We start from the raw sequence: 16,591 nt of genomic DNA, 5'->3' as shown, positions 1-16,591 counted from the left end.
TTCAAAAATAGGGTGAGGAGCCTGGACAGCAAGAGGGAGCTGCTGCTCCTTCATGTTGAGAGGAGCCAGTTGAGGTGGTTCAGGCATCTGGTAAGGATGCCTCCTCCTGGGCACCTAACAGGCATGTCCAACAGGGACGAGACCTCAGAGAAGACCTGGAACTAGCTGGAGGGGTTGTATATCCCTGCTGGCCTGGGAACACTTTGGGATCCCATAGTAGATCTGGACTGCCCTGCTGGGACGAAGGACATCTGGAACCCTCTGCTTTACCTGCTGGCACTGCCTCAACCCTGGATAACCTGAAGAAAATGGATGGATAGGATGGATGTATGGATGATAATTTATTAATGTAAATTTAATCCTCTTGTTTTATCACTGACCTATGAAGCAGTACATTTCATGAAGTTAATTAGAGCATTGACAGATGCTATCATATCAGAGAGCCTCAGAGTTTTTGTGAAACCTCACATTATGTGTTTGTCTCAGGTCCGGTCTACAGCTACAGGTCTCTATCTGTTACTACAAGGTCCTTACTTTACTTTGCAGAGAACTGAATCTGATTGCAGTGATTATAGTCTGACATTTAACAGTTGTGAATGTAGTTTTAAGTGGTTATTTGACAAATTTCAACACTCATGACCCAACGTTTGCAACCATCTTTTTCTATGAATGCTTCCATGTTTTTGTGTTGAATGGATGTAGCAGGGCCACACATGTTGCAGTACAGCAACACAGGACAGGAGGCAAATATAGCTACTAGCTGAGGTGAAAATCAAAACTCATAACTATCTGATGTCCCTTCAGCTGCAGAAATCCACTTAGAAACCAGAGAAATAGATCAGCTGCAGAACAGAAGTTTTCCAAGTGTACTCTACACCCTGTTTACATCCCACAGAGCATGATGGGAATGTTTTTCATGATGCACTCAGTGTCCCAATTGAAGAAATATTCAATATCTTTGAAATTTCGTATAAAGGGACACAACTCGAAATAGTTATGACTTTATTTGCAGAGTGTGGACTGGTTCGAGGGAGAAGACACTGACTCCAGAGCAGTGAGCAGGTCAGCAGTGACAGCTGCAGGTCCCTGCTTTTATTGTTTATATTTACTAGGGTATGTACTTTGTGTCGTCTCCTGTCACCGTCAGTCTCCCGTGCACCTGCACATGTAGCTCGGAGGCACATCAGTCCAGTCACACGGACGTTCAATTGCAGAATTATTATTGGTCTAATTTAATGCTGTTGTTTTTAATATTTTGAGTCTATTTAAAGGAGATATCAGCTTCACGGCCGTTTCGGCTAATGCTGCGTTCAAGGCAGGCTTTTGAAACCGTAAGTTACAGCTTCAAGTCACAACTACGACTTGGTAGCGTTCCAGGTAACCCGTAGCTCGTGTTTTTACCATCCTGTTGTCTGTGAAAGTTCCCTATAACGGCCACTCGTAACTTCTGACCCGTGAACTCGTACCAGATCGAACTGGTATGACTTCACAGGAAGGAAAAACACAAAGTACGAGTTTCCTTGAACGCACCATGAGTTAGCAGCCCCCGCCCTTGTCAGGCATCAATTGGTCCTCGTGCTACGTCACCACATTCACGCGCATCCCTTGGCTGCACACACAGCCCTTCATGCCGTTCTCTCTCCTCATTGGATAACACTTGTATCCCAGAAGAAATGTTTTCTCCTCGGGTTACAGCAGAGCAGAGTGACGGAGAGACTCGTGTTCCGGTCGAAACACTCTATGTAAGTGATTGCTGACGGAAAATATGACTAATTAGGACTTATATTAACAAAAACATTTCACTGATATCTCCTTTAACTTCCAGAAGTGACTGAAACTGGAACTACTGTTCTCAGAGTGTTTATATTTGTAAAGAAAAAGAGTTGATCATATAACTAACATTACCTTAAAAGTTAAATATAGATGCACACATATTGTATATATATATTTATATATTCCAAACACAGCTGTACCTGTGTTTGTGTATAGCAGCTATTCAGTGTATTAATAATAACACCTGAGCAGTTGACTGTGATCAGAGTGATCTTGGAGTTTGGACCTGAGCCTCTGGTTTGTCTGACAGAGATTTAGTTTTCTGATCCATAAGGAGCTGATTCAATGGATGTTAACAATGTGTGGTTTGGTACTGAGCTGCTGTCAATAAACCCTGCACCTCCAATACTGACTCCGCTCTCATATTTTCAGGTGATGACAGACAGGTAAAACAGGAAGAATTCCTTCTCAGGAGGGGCAATGCTTTGTTCATTTTTATATATCATGAGGCTGTGAACTAAGGCCATTTGTGTACATAAGATGTAGAATGTTTTATTTTATTCTACAGACAGATGGAAGGTGAAGGAGATAGCTATATAGGCTACTGCAGTAGCAGCTTTCAGTTGCCACAAGCGTAGTTGTGCCCTCTTGTGATCATAGATGACATGGCATATATTTTTATATATAAGTTGCTTCAAAATATAGGAGTCGCATGACCAACCAAACTACTAAAAAAAAAGTGTTACTTATAGTCGGGTAGGGGGTCCCTGCTCTATCTCTCTCTCTTTTTTAAAATGTTTATTTCACACCAGACCACAGCAACCAGACAGAGCAAACTACAGACAACAACATACCAATACAACAACAGCACAGTTAGAAAACAATAACACCTGGTCCATCAGTTTGGGGGTCCTTGGCCTGGAAAACGTTGAAGACCCCTGCTCTGACATGTTGTCACTGCTAAACTTCTAATTGAATACCTTCCGACCCCTTGCATTTGTGACAAGGGGTCTATTGGAGATTTTTTAGAAAAAGGGTCCTATGTTCCCCGGTCCCATACAAAGTGGGGAACATAGAACCCGGGGAACATAGGGATGACCCTGAACTTTGCCCAGATTTCCGGCAACACGCAGAAGTGCCAAGCTGATGACGTTGCAGGTTGTGGCTCTGGTATGATGTCCTCAAAGCAGTACCAGACCTTTTCTCCCTCAAAGCGGATTGACGGGATGAAGAATTTGTTTGGTCCTGCACAGCTCATCGTGTCCACTTCGTACTGACCATCAGCAATCTAGGAGTGCAAGGCAAGGCAACTTAATTTGTATAGCGCATGTTTTACAAACAGTCTCAAAGGGCTTTACACAGCATTATAACAACATCCTCTGCCCTTAGACCCTCCCACCGACAGGAAAAACTCTTTTAACAGGGAAAAAATTGTAGAAACCTCAGGGTGAGCAACAGGGGAGGGATCCCTCACCCAGGACAGGCAGACGTGCAATAGATGTTGTATAGAGACAAAAACAGGTAACAAAACAAAAACAAAAAACAAAAAAAAGGAGCATAGTAAAACAAGATAACTGAATAGGATTTAGGCTAGGATTTATTATCAACAACATGACATGTCTATACTGCCAAAAATAATCTACCTGTGTAATAGTGCCAGGGAACAGTTCACCGTTGTATTCAACAAGAACCCACTTTCCCACTTCCAAAAGTGGATCAGCACCTTCATTTCTGAATCCACATCTCTGAAATCAAATGCTTTGGGGCTGAAGCACCAACAGGGGAGGCCACAGAAGCAGGAGACTTCTTGTGTGTGCAACCTGGTTTGGTTGATATCAGCTTAAAGAGAGAAGAACATTTATTTTAGTTGAATTTAAACTCGTCAAATACCATCATCCATTTAATACACAAGTAGAAAATGATGCTCAAAGTTGATGCAACATCTAATGCACCTATATAATATGACAGAGAGCATCCAGACTAATATTTAAGCGTTGTTTTGTATCTTAACACTCTTATTATCTTAACTAACAGGAGAACATTTCCTGGATGTTAAAAAGGTCTGTATGGTCAGTAACGTTTTTGTATAGTTTCATGGACCTTTTTGTCTCGGGCGCTATTGACTCTCGTATTAAGGATTTCTGTGGAATGCTAACTAAAAAAACTAAACTAAAAAAATTATCAGCGTGCGGGTGAGTCAATAATGACTAAATTCCATTTTGTGGTTAACGATTCCTTCAAGTAAATGGTGACTAGCTTTCTCTATAGGAACCTTCCTGAATGTTATATGGACAAACTGTCCTTCGGCTGACATCACAATAAGTAGATTATGACAGACATTACATTTTTATTGACCTCCATTTTTAACTATCTATTGTATGCATCTATTTCTGCAAGGAAACCATGTAAGTATAGCGGCATTTCTCCTCATCGTATTTAGTTGGAATATGTTGTTGTTTTTAACTGACTCACCTGATGAACTCTCATTGTCCCAGGTACTGACTTCAGATGTGGTGGGACTAATTCACCGTTTCTTATGATGTCCTCCTCTGTAATTATAAAGAGCTTCACAGATGAATTGAGCTTCAGCTGCTCAAAGAGAGTGTCTGCATCTGGTATGCTGGTACCATAGGACACGATTCTGTCAGCAAGGTTTTTCAGGGCACCACCCACTCCATCGGGAGCACCCTTTCCATGGGATGCCTCTGTGAAATTCCATGTCACATTCATAAATCATTTCACAAATAGAACTATTGAAGCAAGGTAGAAGTTTGTTTTGTTACGATATTGAGCTGTGGGCCCATCAGAGATGAAGTGGATGTTCCTGGCTTTTGGATGCTCCTCTCGTATGCCCCTAAGTACTGGGTCAAGGTGAGCCCATGTGGCTGTGGCATGGTGCTGCATGCATCCTCAGTCTTTCAAACTGATGCTTAATGTTAATGATAAGCCTGGAGAAGTTTGGGAGGTGGTCTTGAGTGAGCTCAACCAGCTTCTCAATTGAGGTGTGCCTCTTATCAAGAAGCACATTCTTTACTTCCTTCTCCTCAGTGGACCCATCTTTGCATTTCTTTATCAATGGCACAGATTTGGTAACCCACTCGTCTCATGCAATGATGTTTCCTTTTGTTGAAGGATCCAGTGTTGTAGGAAATGTCTTGTCTTTGCACTTGTTGCACATGCAGGGCAAGTTATCCACACTACAGACACTGGCCAGGACGAGGTCCCTTTGGGATGATGTTTCAATCACGCCAAGCTGATACAGCTTCTTTGTTTTCAGGCCAAAGTTTTTGTGTATTTTGCAAGCACACGTTTCTTGATCAGACACTCTTCTCTGGCCAATCCAAAAAGGCTTGAGTTTGAAGAACTAATGCTGTGCCTTGGATTTGCAGACAAAAATCTATTATGAAGATTGGCCATCGTGTCTATTAGGGCTCTCTTCCGGAATATCTGTCCCTTTTTCCAAATTCCTCCTGATTTTCCATTTATAACAGTGGATACATCATCTTGATGAAGAAAGCGGGTTATAAGAGTGCTCATAAGTCTCCTCTGGCTGTTACCGAGTATGTTAGCTATATGTTCGCTTATGACCCCACTTTGTTTGTTGTTTGGGGGGCTCTCTGCCTCCAATGTTGTTGGTGACCTGCTTCCTCTTTGCTGACATCTCCAGTCTTCCCAGTCTTTTCTTGAGTTTGTCAATCTCTTTTGTCCTTTCCACAAGCTTATGTTCTGTTGAGTCTAATTTTGACTTAAATTTTTGGATTGTTTTCTTTCTTCTTTTCTTCTTTTTCCTTTGTCTCCTCTTCTTTTTTTGTCCTTTGTCTTATTTTTCTTTAATTAATTTGGGGTAGGCCTAGTTGTTGGAGATGAGGTTTGGAATTCACATGCTGTACTTGGTCTTCTGAAACATTTGGAATAATTTAATTTGCCTCCTCATCCTCATCACTCACTGGGGTGATATCTAACATAGCTTTTAATTGTTTTTCCTTGTGTAGTAGCTTTTTGAGTTTTTCCGCCACTGCTTTTTCTTTTTCTCATGTTGTTTTTTGTCAAATCCTTGGTTTTTGTTATCTGGTGGTCATTTTGCTTTAGTTTTTGATATCTGAAAGTTGAAAGGAAGCATGGCATGAAATCAGTCTCTCAAAACAAGGGACAAATCTTTGGGTACGTCAAACTTATAGGATAGAATAGGTAGACTCTACCTATTCTATCCTATAAGTTTGACTACACTGTGTGTGTGTGTGTGTGTGTGTGTGTGTGTGTGTGTGTGTGTGTGTGTGTGTGTGTGTGTGTGTGTGTGTGTGTGTGTGTGTGTGTAAACACTGTATGAGATGAGGGCATGTGCTACAGACCAGTGATTTTCAATCTATTGAAAGGCAAGGCAATTTTATCTGTATAGCCCGTTTTTACAAACAGTTTGTCTCATAGGGCTTTACATGGCATCATAAAAACATCCTCTGCCCTTAGACCCTTACATCGACATCAGAAAAATTGGAGAAACCTCAGGGTGAGCAACAGAGGAGGGATCCCTCACCCAGGACGGGCAGACCTGCAATAGATGTTGTACATACGGACAAGAAAACAGATATATCATATCAAGGACCTTGGTGGTCCCCATATACTATAATTGAGAACCACAGCTATTGACTTTGGTAACCTTTCTAATCCCTAACCTCTCTCGTTCCTTCCTTCTGTAGTCTTCCAGCATTACGGGGTTGTAAAATTTCAATAGCACAGTTATAACACAGTTACAACAGTGTAATTAAATGGCTGTTATAAAACAGTCAGCAAGCAGTAATAGCATAACTGTAACACAGTTACAACAGTGTAATAACATGGTAGTAACAAATAATAATAATAATTTATTATATGGATTTAAAGATATAGTACGTAATACATTCTATATTATAAAAATCTCATCGCCAAAACAGAAGTTCTCTCTACCGTAACTGGCCTATTCAACGCCATCCTCGTCTCTTTGGATGTTGAAAGATGTCATCGATGTCAGCTCACGGTTCCCCTCCCTGCCACGCTGAGCCAAACACAGCTGGATGTCAAACCACACCACAAAAATGTCAAGAAAACTCCTACCTTCAAGCCTTAAGTATCTTGTCTCCATGATGATAAATGGTTCGAACTTGAAAGATCATGACAAATCTGCCACACCAGCCATGATTTAGCATGGAATGGATGTTCAGAGAAAAGCTGTTGAATATCTGAATCCAGGACAAATCCCAGTCACTACATTTGACCAGCCTCTGTTTGCTTTGGCAAAGTTGGTACAATGGAAATGGCCAGACACCCATGGTGAAAAAGTGCATGTGGTTATGCTAGGTGGTTTTTTACACACAGAAATGGCCCTCTGGAATACTATTGGTGATCTCTTAGAAGGCTCTGGTTGGACAACAGCACTCACAGAAGCAGAGGTAGCAAGTGGCAATGCTGACTCCTTTCTAAAAGCAGCACACCTAACTTGAACAAGGCATGCCCAACAAGTCACTCTTTTATCACTGCACAATCTACAGCAGAAGACTTTCAAGCTTAGTGCAGGCCCCAAATATGAAGACTCCTTCATTGCATGGAGAAATGACATGCTGACAAAGAGTCCTACCTTCAAGTTTTGGGATATGATCATGAGATATGAAACCCTCATTCTCATCTCCATCAGGGCCCATAGAGAGAAGAATTTCCCTCTGTATGTAGAAGTACTGGAAGGACTTGTTCCTCTATTCTTTGCCTTGGATCATGCTAAGTATTCAGGTTCAGGTTACTTTATTGATACCCAAGGGTAAACTGGTTTTGCAGTCGAGAGTTAAACAAGCAACAGAAAACAAACAATCAGTTCAGAAACAGGACATTTAAAAAGAACACATACACATAAAACAAGAGACAGCTTCGGCTCGACAGAAAGTGCTGCAGTTCGTGAAATAAATATAAGAAGTGAAAGACATGAGGCAAAAAAAAAAAGAATTAAAACACCAAGAGCAAAATTTCCTCCAGGTTAAGAATGGATAAGAGCAATAAGATAAAAACATTGTAAAGTACATTGTGCTCCGAAAAGTGACTTGTGCAACTTTTGTGCAAACTACAGCTTGTTCACCAGTGTTACTGCAGCTGGAACAAAGCTGTTTTTATAACGTTTTGTTCTACAAAATGGGACTGACAACCTCCGTCCAGAGGGGAGAAACTGAAATTCGCTGTGCAAAGGGTGTAAACTATCATTTAAAATGGTCGTGGCTATCCGCTGTAACTGCCTGGTGTACAGGGAAGAAGGGTTCAGCTGTGGCTCGCCTATCAGCTTACTTGACCATTTCACAATTTGATTCAATGCATTCTTGTTTTTAATAGAAAGGCTTCCAAACCATGACACCAAAGAAAAAGATAAAATAGACTCAATAAAGGCACGATAAAAAAGAATCATCATGGTTCTGTCAACGTTCCAGTAAGACAGTTTTCTCAGACAGTGCAGACGCTGTTGTCCTTTTTTACACACAGTTTCACAGTTCTCTTGAAAGTTCAGTTTAAAATCAATAATAGTCCCAAGATATTTGTAGGATTCCACACATTCCACTAACTGACCTCCTATGGTTGTGGCATCATATGTGTGGATTTGTTTGCTAAAATCAATTAACATGTCCTTTGTTTTCGATATGTTAATTTGAAGATGTGACTCTTCACACCACTGCACAAAGTCATCAACTATAGGGCCATGGCCTCTTTCATTCTTTTGGAGCAGACTAACAATAACAGAATCATCTGCATACTTAATAATAGTCCTGTTTTGATATTTGCTCTGGCACATGTTTGTATAAAGAATGAACAGAAGTGGAGAGAGTACGCATCCTTGTGGGGAGCCTGTGGAGCTATGAAGCTGACCAGACAGGACCCCGTTCACCCTTACTCTCTGTGTCCTATTAGTTAAGAAATCCAAAATCCAGCCCACAAGATTAGAATTAAAATTGAATTGTTCTAAAAGGCGCTTGGCCAAAATGTGTGGTTGGATGGTATTAAAAGCAGATGAAAAGTCAATAAAGAGAATTCGAGCATGAGATCCACTTCCCTCCAGATGCTTAAAGAGCAGGTGGAGCAAGGTGGTTGTGGCATCCTCTACTCCCCTGTGTGGCCTGTAGGCGAACTGCATGGGGTCAAGAGCATTTTTAGTAATTTTTAAGATCTCTGACCTTACCAGTTTCTCAAAGTTTTTCATTAAAATTGAGGTCAAAGCAACTGGTCTAAAATCATTAAAAATTTTGGGGCAACTAGATTTAGGTACTGGGACCACTATAGCATCCTTCCAGACCTTTGGGACATATTGTGTCTGCAGGGATTTATTAAAAATGTAGTGGAATATGGGACTCAGCTCTTTTGTACAAGATTTAATCAAGCGTCCACAGATATTATCTGGGCCTTGACTTTTGTTGACTTTTGTTTTGTAAAAAACATTTTCAACATCTCTACATGTGATGTTAAAATGCTGGTCGTTCCTAAGTTTATTCTGAAGTTCCTGAACCTTCAAACTAAAATCTGTGTTATCAAAACGAGTGTAAAAGCAGTTAAGAGCATTGGCAAGCTCACAATCAGACTTAAAACCCTCTAAGGAAACATGGCTGTTATTCCCTTGACTCTGGATGCCCGCATTTTCATGCAGGACCAAGCTGAGCCAAGGTTATTTGCAGCCATCTTATCTTCAAGTTTGGACTTGTATCTCTGTTTAGCTTTTAAAATTTCAGTTTTCAACTCCTTAGTGGCCATATGTAAGTCAGAGGCGACTCCTTGCTTAAAAGCATTTTTCTTCTTCTGTATACAGTCTTTTACGGACTTATTTACCCATGGTTTGTTATTTGGGTAGATTTTGACTTGTTTACAGGGAATGATCATGTCTCTACAAAAAGTCACATATGAACAAATGACATCAGTCAATTCATCCAAGTCATCACCACAGGATTCTTTAAACACGTTCCAGTCTGTGCAATCATAACACTCCTGAAGGCACATAACAGATTCATCGGTCCAGTCTTTTATTTCCTTGGTTTGTACCTTCTCCCTCTTCAAGACAGTTTGGTATGTGGGCAATAGATGCACGCAGTTATGGTCTGCGGAGCCCAATGGGGGAAGTGGAACTGATTTATAGGCATCTTTCACTGAGCCATAGCAAAGGTCCAGTGTCTTATCCCGCCTGGTTGGACAGGAGACATACTGGTAAAAGTTTCTCAGTGTCTTTTTCAAGGAGACATGATTAAAATCTCCCAGTATAAAGTTTGGCGCGTCAGGAGAAATCGACTGCAGTTTTTGCACCACATCAAAGATCACACCAGAAGCAGTGGCGGCATTTGCTTTCGGGTGAATGTACACAACTGTTAAGAAGATTTGGGGGAACTCACGTGGCAGATAATAGGGACGTAGTGACACAGACAGAAGTTCAATGTCCGAGGTGCAGATACTTTCTCTCACAGTCACAGAGTTACAGTATCATCTGTTGAGATACAAACATACCCCACCGCCGAGAGTTTTTCCCGTTGCTTCGGCCTGCCGGTCCAGCCGGACGGGAGGCCCAAAGCCGTCAATGAGCAGGTCATGGTTCTGGTCGCGGTCGGTCAGCCAGGTCTCCGTTAAGGCCAGGACACAGCATTCCCCGTAGTCCTTCTGGAACCGGACGCTCCCCTGGAGCTCGTCCACCTTGTTTCTGAGCGACTGCACATTCCCCAGAATCATGGAAGGCAAGGGGACCCGGGTCAGGCGCTGCTTCCTTAAACGAAGTCGGACCCCTCCGCGTTTTCCTCGTTTTCTCCTTTTCCTTTCCCTTGTCGAGTGACAGGTTTCGTTAAAGTCTCTTTGTATGAAGTCCGGTAGCTGTGCTACATCTGCTCCGCTCGGCAGGCTCGCTGGGTTCAGCTGAAACAACAGCTCTCTGCTGTACTGGATTCTGTCTCGGTTGGCTGCCTGGTTCGTGTCGCGGGCAAGCAGCACACATGATAAAATCCACGACAGGACAATGTATAAAATATCCATTTCGGAATAGCAGCACTAAAAACAGTTAAAAACACCTGAGACAAGACAAAGACAGGAGACAAAGACGCCACAAACTCTCGCTGCCTGTCGCTGCGTGCGCACGCGCCAGGAGGTCTACTGTGATGGACACAGTATTCAAGATGGATGTCTGTCCATATCAGGGACATGAAGTCTTTGCCCAACACTATCAAGGATGAGTTTGAAAAGCATTCACACTGGGTTCTTTCAAAGACATACAACAAATTATCTGCGATCCCATTCGACCAAGCTCATGAACAGGAGAACAAGACTGTGAAAGGATCAGGTGGTGCAGTTGGTCTCGCAGAAAACCCAGATGCTTTCAGACGGTGGATGCTCACAGGGCCAGAGAAGGCAAGATTGCTAAAAGAGTTTGAGGAGGAATATCTCCCAGATGATGACAAGGAAAATCCTAAGAACTTTCAACACCACGAGCAGGGTCTTTCAACACAGAAGTCTTTTCAGTTGTCAGCCTGTCTGAAACTATTACTAGAATGGGCAGTCCTTTCCTGGATGATTTCAAAGAGCTCGTGACTCTCAGTCGCAACTGCACAGATGAATCTATGGTTCAGTGCACATCTTTGAAGACATGGGAAAAAAACAATACCACGACTTCATCAAGAAGGTGCTTGATGAGCGCACACATTCCACCCATGATCCAATCAGGAGAAATTCCTTGCCGCTCTTCAGGCAACCTCGACGCAAGACGATGCCTAAACACGGGAAATCAAAGTGCTCCAGAACAATGTGGCACTCTTTGGCCAGCTATACATTGCTATGCAGAGCCGTGAGAGTGACTTAGATGAATTCTTTGCACATGAGGTGCAGTCCTTCCCTCCTTCCCTCTCAGATTTCGGCAAACTTCACCTGACTGGCACAAAATCTGACCTACTGCAATGCCTTGAGCAGCTTGGCCAATCAGAACCACCCTCAAGTTATGACTGCAAAATCCTAGATGGAGCAGTCATTGTCCACTGCTTGCCCACATTTAGAGTGAGCACATTTGATAACTATGCAGATGAGGTTTTCATCCCTTACCTACAGAAGCAGCTGCAGGATACCAAGCGCTTGGATATTGTATGGGACACTTACATTCCAGACAGTTTGAAGGAGTCCACCCGTGAAAAGAGAGGACAAGGTGTTCGCAGGAAGGTGTCCAGCCAGACAAAGTTACCAGGAAATTGGATGGACTTTCTTCATGACCCAATGAATAAGGAGGAGCTGTTTACCTTTTTGACATCGAAGACTGAAGAGTTCCACTGGCCACCAGACAAAGCTTTGTTTGTCACATCAGGGCAAGCTGTGTCATCTTTTGGTTCCAGTAGCATCATGGTTTGTTGCAATCATGAAGAGGCAGACACCAGGATGATGGTTCATGTGCATCATGCACTGGAGCAAGGAGCAAGAAGTGTCCTTGTGCGTACTGTGGGCACTGATGTCATTGTGATCCTTGCAGGCGTATTCCATGATTTACTGGTGATTCAACCTTTGGTAGACATCTGGGTGGCCTTTGGCATGGGCAAAAAATACAGATTTTACCACATCAACAATATCTGTAAAAGCCTAGGGGAACCAAAGTCTCGAGCACTGCCGATGTTTCATGCATATTCACGTTGTGACACAACATCAGCATTCAAGGGTAAAGGTAAAAAGTCAGCTTGGCAGGCCTGGCAAGCCTGTGATGATGTGACAGACGTATTTGGCCAAACATCCCTTCCAGCTGTTGGATGTCGACTGTCAGCTGTTCCAGACACCTGAGAGACTGACTGTTATTCTATATGACAAATCAAGTCCCGTTTAGCTCCATCAACCAGGCAAGAAAAGAGCTTTTCTGTCGAGAGAATAGGCATATGGAGAAACTGCCACCCACCTAGGATGCGCTACTCCAACACATCAAACGAGCAGTGTATCAAGCAGGCATCTGGGCAACCAACACACAGGCACATGTGACAGTTGAGGTTCCTGTCACTATGCCTCCAATTGATCATGTGCCCTGGCTACTTGGCCAAAGGGATGTCCCTTTGGGTGACTGGCAAGCGCACATGACTATTACCCAGGAGGTGTGGGTTCAATTCTTAATGACAGATTCTCTGTTCAATGTCTTTATAGCAGAGCCAATTCAGTCTATAGCAATGATGCCGCTAAAATAAAACTCTGGAAGACTAATATTTGATGTTCATTGTTCACACCCGCACGCACACACACACATTTTTGTAGGTATTCTTATTTTTTGGATCATTTTATGATGCTTCGGGACTAAAAAATGGCAGATGTTTTTGGAATATTTAATTGATTTTGATGATATTGCAATATGATATTTTACAGAAATTTTTTTTGGGGCTCCTAAGCTAAAATTATTTGTTAGACCATAAAGAAACATCATACAAATTTTCATGCTTTTATCCACTCCGTAACGGTAATTTCGCTAAGCCCCCTGACTATATGTTGTCATGGTGATGTTGTATTGTTTACCTGACCCACGTTTTACTGGCTTTCTCTCAACTTCTGTGACTGAAATGACATCTGGTTTGTTGCCGACGGCCGTCTACCCGACTGCACGTGAATGCAGCATCAGTGTAATGGTGCAGACACACCAAATCCGGCGACAACGTATCTCGACGCAACGGATCACCGAACGCACCGGCGAGTGGGCGGAGCTTCATTTTTGCTCTGCCGGTTTCAACATGGCAGACGGGTCACACACAATCTCATTTTACAGCTAAACAATACACTAAAGTATGTTTTTGAAAACATTTGAGGCAGGAAATGGGTAGTGCAGTAACAGAATCTTGATTCATATTTGATCAACACTGTCTCGTTTGATAGTTTGAACAAAGTTTTGGGAGCCGGCCGCAGTGCGTTGGACGGACCTGGACGGACGTAATTTGCATATAGTACAGGTCCAGTCTACTTTACGCAAATTCACATACGGCGACTGGTCCATCAACTCGACATGCCGTATCCATCATGCACCGTGCGGCTGCGTCTCCCGCTCTCCATAAAGAATGAATGGGATCCGTCGACTTGACATCCGTTGCCGGATTTGGTGTGTTTGCACCATAACGCTCCATTCCTCCTCACTGCACCGCGGTGACTTTTCACAGACGCCACCTCGACCTGAGCTGACAGCTCCGGTGTCTCCGGGGAGTTTCCGTGGTTTCCTAGCGTCACACTGCCACTGAACATAAAAACATGGTGACACGACATTGCAGCCAGCACCGAGCTTACCCGCTCCATGTACAGTTTATATTCGATATGAATGGCAAATTCAGAGCTTACCGGAACACTTCAGTTTGTTGATGGGGTGATTACTGATTTACACAAGTTACACAATGTCCCTTTAAAAAGGGAAAAAAAAATTTTTTTTTTAAATACCGTCATTCCGACCATAGGAGGCAAGAATTGTCAGAATGATGGGACATTTGATAGAAAATTAAGTGTTTCCATTTAGATAATTAGAGGCCTATGTCGGACTGGTGGGTTGTCAGAATGATGGTTGCCCCCCGATCCCCCAAGGGCAAGTGAGCGAGGGTGACTCAACTTGCTTTTGGAATGCAGCCCTCGTAAACGCACTGATTTCACAGCTGCTGCACATCTCCTGTTCAAATGGACCGATTTGCTAGCCTGACAAGCCAGACTATAGGCTATCATTAAAATGTATATTTGCTGCCGCTAGGGTGCGTCTAGATTTCTAGGCTACTGATTTGCCTCACAATGCTAAAATACATCCAACACACATAAAACTGCTAACTAGCCGTGCATTGCTAGCTTACCTTCACTCGGTGGTGGGGTTAGCAAGTGTGAGGGGAAGAGCAAGACAGCCAATGCTCAAAGTGTGACGATGAGGCTGCAGCTAACTTTACCATGGCAAAAATGGCGCCCATGAGACCTGCCCTGCCTTCTTCACAAGCCCCCTCTGAGCTACTGCTGTGTCATTTACGGTAACGAGTGGTCGCGACTCGCTCTCCGTCTATTATGGTAAAACGACAGAAGGCGGAAGTAAGTTGAAAGAGCGGCGGAGGTGTCCGAGGGAGGATGAAGTCCGTGCCATAATGAGTGAAAGTGGCGCCCAGGTCAGTTATTGAACACTTTACATCACGTCACGTCACATTTGAAGAAGTAATTTGTGGTTGTTGATCTTTACCGCTTGTTTGATTTGAAAAGTCCATGTACGACCAGAAATACTGCTGCAAGTTTTCAAAGTAAAAGCCTGGATTCCCCTGTGGCTTTATGTTTGTTTATTGTAGAGAAGAGCGGGTTTCTGGTAATGATAGTTGTACTCATAGTAGTAGGCTGTCATTAGCGCAGATGCTGTGGTGAGTTCAGGGACTGTCTGATTAATAGGATTTCAAGCCATTTTTACTCCTGAAGACAGACCATGAGACAATCTGCTTCTCACAAGTACTGATGGGTTAATATTGATTAAGAGTCAGACTCCAGTTTTATTTTTACAGGTGAACACATTTTGAAAATACAAATTCACTTCAATGATGATCTGGTATGTGCCAAGCTCTGTAAACATGTTGGTACGTCTGTGTCATTATAGTCTCAGTGCTGATGCTGTCCATGTGTTTGAATGAGGTCCAGTGTACAGTATGTATAAACAGCAGAGTGATGAGCAGTGTGTCCCCGCAGCTCTTTGCTCGTCTGGAGGCTCGGCGCTGCCTGAAGGACATCAAACCTCGCCTGTTTCCTGAAAATGGCGGACCGGAGCATGGTAACTGCCCAGGCCCAACAGGGCCACCAACAGGTCAAAGTTGGACATGCATGAATGGTTAACTTTGATCCGTTCATCCGTTTTCACAAACTATGTATCACTGGAGCCAAGCCGAGGTAAACGCATCCTTAATGTCTTTTTCCACCATATTGGATTTCTGCCATCTTTGGTTTGATCAAAAACCTTTAAAAGGCCTCTCTTGACACAAATTTTGTCTAATCTTCTTGAAACGTCGCCCAGGTGATATTCAGACCATGACACACAAATGCATTCAGCATCTTCTTCAAATTCAAAGGCGCTTAGCCGTGACAGCCAATCAAACTTGACATTGAGGTCGCCAAACAGGAAGTAAGCCCATTTCTCAGCAATCCTTTAACATATCTCAACCAAACTTGGTTAATAGACTCATGACATCATCCTGGGGATACCACAAAAAATTGTGACCTTTGACCTCGGGGGGCGCTTTTTTGAAAGTTGTTAAAATCACATTATCCATTTTCACCCTACCCCTCATACCTAGGCAAGGCAAGGCAATTTTATTTGTATAGCCTGTTTTTACAAACAGTTTGTTTCAAAGGGCTTTACATGGCATCGTAACAACATCCTCTGTCCTTAGACCCTCACATCCACTGAGGATGAGGAAACTCCATAGAAAACCCTTTTAACAGGGAAAAATCGGAGAAACCTCAGGGTGAGCAACAGAGGAGGGATCCCTCACCCAGGACGGACAGACGTGCAATAGATGTTGTTACAGACAAGACAGATTACAGTTTATGTCACAGAATGTGCAAATTATGGAAATGTTAGCAGGAGTTGATGAAGGCAGCCTCACAACCTACTAGACAGTGAGAGTAGAAACAATACTCAACTTGATAATAACAATATAATAAAAATCACAATGCTTACAATAATATTAATTAACAAGACTACTCAAATCACTCTAGTATTAGGCTAACGTACAGTCACTTAGTAGAACATTTTTAAGTCTACATTTGAGCACTGAAATAGACCTACACTTAGTAATTATATGAGGTTTAGAATTCCAGATTAAAGGACCTCTGAATTTAATACTGAACT

This window comes from Trachurus trachurus (genome assembly GCF_905171665.1).
Source record: "Trachurus trachurus genome assembly, chromosome: 20".
In the NCBI taxonomy this organism is placed as follows: domain Eukaryota; kingdom Metazoa; phylum Chordata; class Actinopteri; order Carangiformes; family Carangidae; genus Trachurus; species Trachurus trachurus.
Note: the sequence above shows the minus strand (reverse complement) of the source record.